General features: G+C 47.0%; 1 pseudogene; it reads left to right on the top strand.

Annotated features, from left to right (window-relative positions):
* Window positions 1-2,125: 2,125 nt before the first annotated feature.
* On the top strand, window positions 2,126-5,002 carry LOC125513465 (annotated as a pseudogene).
* The last annotated feature ends 209 nt before the right edge of the window (window positions 5,003-5,211 follow it).

The raw sequence follows: 5,211 nt of genomic DNA, 5'->3' as shown, positions 1-5,211 counted from the left end.
ACTCAGGAATAGTTAGGGCCTTATTTGAAATGGGCATCCCCAGATACTTGAGTGGGATGATCGATCCCAACTCACAGTTCATCATATGAGCGGCCCTAAGTTTGGATTCTAAGTCTCCTTCCGAGACTATACGTTCAACTTATAGGATGATAGTGGGAATTAAAAAGCAAAGAGAGGATTGGCTAGACAACTAGGATGATAGTGGGAATTAAAAAGCAAAGGGAGGATTGGCTAACCACATACCTGGTAATTCTAATACAACTTCAATCGAGGATTATTGGGTGAAGCTTTGGCATGTGCAGGTTCCAACCAAAGTGAGAGTATTTGTGTGGCGATTGGCAAAGATGTCACTGCCAGGAAGTGGTCAGAACTCGTAGAAATATGGCTACAATTGATGTTTGCTCGATTTGTCAGTCGGCTGCGGACACATGGAGACACGCACTCATAGATTGCCACAAGACGAGATGTGTGTGGGCACTACCAAATGAAGAGTTAGTAGAGCACATGATAAGCAATAAAACTGAAGATGCGCGCCTATGGATATTCTGGTTGATTGATTCTCTGAATCAACATGAGCTTCCAAGGGTTTTGGTGACACTTTGGGCTATTTGGTGGGCAAGGAGAAGAGCCATACATGACAATGAGTACCAGAATCCTATCTCAACACTCATGTTCATCAACAAATACTTGGAAAAAATTGAAGTAGCTAAGCTCAGACTGAAGAATGAGAGGCGCAGGACTCGTAAAAATGATAATGTGAAGGTAAAGTGCATAGCTTCGGAGTCAGGACATTGTAAACTGAATGTGGACGGAGGCATATCTAGAGATGGGAAGAGAGGAGCTGCGGTAGCTGTGTGTCGTGATGCCGAAGGAAATTTTCTTGGTGCGTAAGCAGTGGTGACAAGGGGCCTAACTAATCCAGCTTGCTTGGAGGCAGTCGCACGCAATTAGGGTCTCGCGCTGGCGCAAGATCTGCACCAACGGGCTGCCACTGTTGCATCAGACTGCATGGAGATGGTGAACAATTTTTTGAAGATGGCGCCATGTGCATACTCGATGATCCTCCGGGAAACAGAACATCGCTCTATGTCTTTCCAAGTAGCTAATGTAGTTCATGAAAGCAGGGATTCGAATAAGGAGGCTCATATGTTGTGTAAGGCTGCTGCTTCCTTAGGGGAAGTCATATATCTATGGCTGGTATGCTACCCGATATTTGTGTAATGCCTCTGAACATTTTGAACGAATAAAACTCCGTTTTACCTAAAAAACTATTGCTGGCTAGGAGCCTAAACCGGTGCTGAGAGTTCCGTTTATGAGCTCTCGTTTCTAGACTGGTCTAGAGTCTAGTTTTTTTTTTTTTTTTTTGCTTTCGGTTTTCCTTTTCCATTGGTTCTATTATCTTTTTATTATCACCTTATTTGCTTTTTCTGCCTATTTTCTATTTTCTAGTTTCTTTTAAACCACATCACCATATTCTATCTATGTGATGAATTTTTTGAGTATGCAATGTGAACTATTCAGTATTTCTTTAAAATATATGTTGAATAGTTTTTTGAATTTGTAATATTTTTTTGAATAGCTCTCATACTTATGCACTTTTTACAAATTCATGAATATTTTTAAATTCAGAAACATTTTTCCAAATTCATAAATATATTTTTGAGTTCAAGATTTTTTTGAATTCAGGAATATTTTTTGAACTCATGAATAATGTTTGAAGGTGCAAACATTTTTTGAACTCATGAACATTTTTGAATGTACGCATAGGCATTGCATATCACTACCCATCAATTTGTTCTTTTTTGGCAAAGACTGTCCACTATTTTTTGAAGAAACATCTATAGTTTTATTTATATGCCGTCAAATAGGAGCCCCCTGTCACGACCAACGAAATTGTCATGGACACGATCTTTCATGCACGAATTGTGCACAACAGGATTTTGAATCCATGCAGATTACAAAAAGAGGCAATCCAATGGTGTGGATTACTTGTCGTGTGTGGATCGTCTGCCTAGCAGTGCTCCACGACCAATGCTTCTGGACAGAACGAGCCAGGCTGCCCATGGGCCAGAGGGCATTGCAAGCACGCGTCGTGTTAGTCACACGAGTGTGACAACGTCCTGCAGCCCCAAAACACCGCGCCGCGTGCGCGATCTCGAAACGAGATCGATCGGCGATGGAATCGGAGCCGGCCGCGCTGCCCGACGACGCGCTCGCGGAGGTCCTCCGGCGTCTCCCGCCGCACGTCCTGGCCGAGGCCCGGGCGCCCGGCGGGTGTGCAAGGCGTGGCGCGACGCCATCGACGACCGACTGCACGGCAACCTGCTTCCGCGCTCGGTGCGCGGCATCTTCATCAACTTCGCAGCGAATCATTACTCTGAGTTCTTCGCCCGTCCCTCCACGGGCCCGGCGATCGACGGAGCGCTCAATTTCCTGCCCTGCGCGGGCGTCATAGTCACAGACCACTGCGACGGCCTTTTGCTTTGCCGCGAGTCGCGGGACGGTGTGTTGAGTAAATAGGCAATTTTTTGATTAAATTAATTCACGAGTAAATCACTAGCACGACATTGACATAAATAAACATATACTGATATTCAGTCAAGCTAGCACATACTACGCTAATTGCAGAAAGATCTACGTATAACGCTAGTATGGTTAAAACAGAAAACAGTAGAAGCGGGATAAACGAGTTATACCTTCCAGTAAGCCATGCAGAGGCCGCGGCTTTGGTGGCGGCAACGGCGTCCTCGGCGGCCTTCTTGTCGGCTTCAGCTTTCTCGGCGGCGGCACGTTCGGCATCGGTGGACATGGTGATGATGAAGGCGACGCGAACGTAGAGGAAGTAGACGATCGGAAGCGAACAGTGCGTAATCGCTGCTCAAAAACCTATTCGCCCCTCACCCCGTACAGGAATCAGAAGGGCGTGGTTTCGGAGACCTGCTCTCCCGTCGACCGTGTACGCGGCGGATGGGATGGAGTCACCGGCGGCAGCAGCAGCAAGGGAACGACGGTGGGCGTGCGCGTGGAGCAGATGTGATCTGTTCGTGGCGGCTAGGGTTAGGAGACACCGCACACTTATATGGACGCTGCCGCGTGGAGAGACGTGGGCTCAACCCACGTCCGAGTCCATGACAGCCCACAATCCGACGTCTCAGATCGTGGCCCAGCTGTCAGAGAACTCCCCGTTAGTGACTGGCAAAAATAAACGCGTAGGTGTGAGCTCGGCTCGGCTCGGCTCAATCCCGCAACCCGCTGCGCGTCGTGACGAGGCGGGCGGCGGAGGAGTGCGCGAGGGCCTCTTCTCTTCTCAAGCTCCAATAGCATGTAAAAGAGAAATCCTTATAAACTACTCCAACTCTTTTTTCACTAGTGGGGTGATACTAAACTTCCCACTACACCTAGTGTCATATAACCCACATGGACTCTTAGAGATTTTTCAGAAATTATTATATGGGTCTAAAGCCCATCTCAAATTTCAGCACGGTGCACCGCCGTGCGAGTACGCCGTCAACCCAGCCACGCGTCGGTGGGCGCGCTTGCCCAAACGACCTCGGCCGCACATGCCAGAATTCGAACAGACCGTCTACCTCGCGTTCGAGCCCGCCGTCTCGCCGTACTACCAGTTCTTTCTGATCCCACATGTGCCACTGCGACGACTGCCAGCCGACATAGAATCCGACGACGACAACTCGTTGCTCCGGCCGGAGTGGCCTCCAGCGTCATATCCATGTGTTCTCGTCGGTGACTTAGCGATGGGACGAGATGACCTTCCTCCGGGAAGGGGAGGCTGCAGGGATCGTCGTCAACATGAAGTGGAATTCTTGGTATGAGCACTGTCGTTTTTATACTGTCTACTGGCAAAGCGCGCTCTACATCCATTGCACGAATGGCTATCTTACCAGGTATCCTAGTTGCTCCCTCCTCGGTCGCCATTCTCCTTGAATAAATTGTATATACCACTGTGATTCACTTATTTTCTTATTCATTTACTTTATCTGAATGTTTATGTGTGCAGAATGTCCTTGTCAGATCACACATACAAAGTAATTAAACCATAGTTTTAAATAGCCGGCTATAGCCCGCTATAGCCTTTTTATTAGGGTGCCGCTAAATAGCCAGCTTCAGAAATAGACCGCTATAGCTGATTTGAAGGCCCGTCGTTATTTTTCATAGCCCGCTATTTAAAACATTGAATTAAACTGCCATGTGCCAGTGAATTAAGGGGATATCCCAACCGCCATCTCGGTAGATCGTCGAGAGGGGTGTATTGCACACCACTTGATGACTGGAGGACACTCCGACTTTAGGTTTGGTATCTCAGCGAATAGTGTGGTCGAATAGAATGGGTGTTAAAACATGATACCCTTCTTAAGACCTTCGAACATGATCATTATGCGCAACAATTGGGCAAACAATGGATCTTAGAAGATGTTAACTACCGTAAGTGGAGCTCTGAGAACCCTGAGTACACTTATACTAGAGATGAAAATCCCAAAACGCTTGTGGAAGAGAAATATGACTGGAACTCTGACGAGGATAACGTTCTTGATATTGAAGACGTCGTTGAAGAGGCTGAAGAAGGTGGTATCAGCATATCTTATTATTTTCTTGGATTTGATCCTTATAAAAGGTCATCTTCTTGATTTCATCAGCGATAACAACCACAGGACTGGCCTATGACTGGAACAACTCAAAATTTCAGTACTTGGGCAGTTCATGTCCATGGCTAGAAGCTTACACTAACCCACCATATGGAAGGACGGACGCATCTTTCGTGTACACGTCTTGCTGGATGGGCAAATTTTCTGGAAACGAATTAGAATCTCTATTTGAAGATGAGAAGCTATATAGGAGAAAGTTGGAGCAGGAATCTCAACTTAAGGAGGAATCCAACTTTACCTACATGGGCGAGTACGAGCTGAGCAAGCATCGTGGGCGTGCCAAGAGGGTCAAGGACTCCGCCGACAAGGTTCGTCTCAGACGCCACATCTCCGCTCGGTAGGAACCCATCGTCATCGACATCAAGTCCAAGGTGATTCACACCGGGGCGATCAAGTTCAGCCTTGGCAAGGCCACCACAGAGCTAGTCACCGTCATGGTTAGATCCTACCTACTTGATTAGTTTCCTAGGAACAAAGATGAGTAGGTATTTGCAAATCAGTTATCGCCAGCTTTATTTATCTTGCCCTACTTATCTATTTGTGCTCACTG

Source organism: Triticum urartu, chromosome 6, assembly GCF_003073215.2.
Source record: "Triticum urartu cultivar G1812 chromosome 6, Tu2.1, whole genome shotgun sequence".
NCBI classification, from domain to species: Eukaryota; Viridiplantae; Streptophyta; class Magnoliopsida; order Poales; family Poaceae; genus Triticum; species Triticum urartu.
The sequence above is the reverse complement of the archived record's forward strand: the minus strand, read 5'-3'. Positions and strand labels throughout refer to the sequence as shown.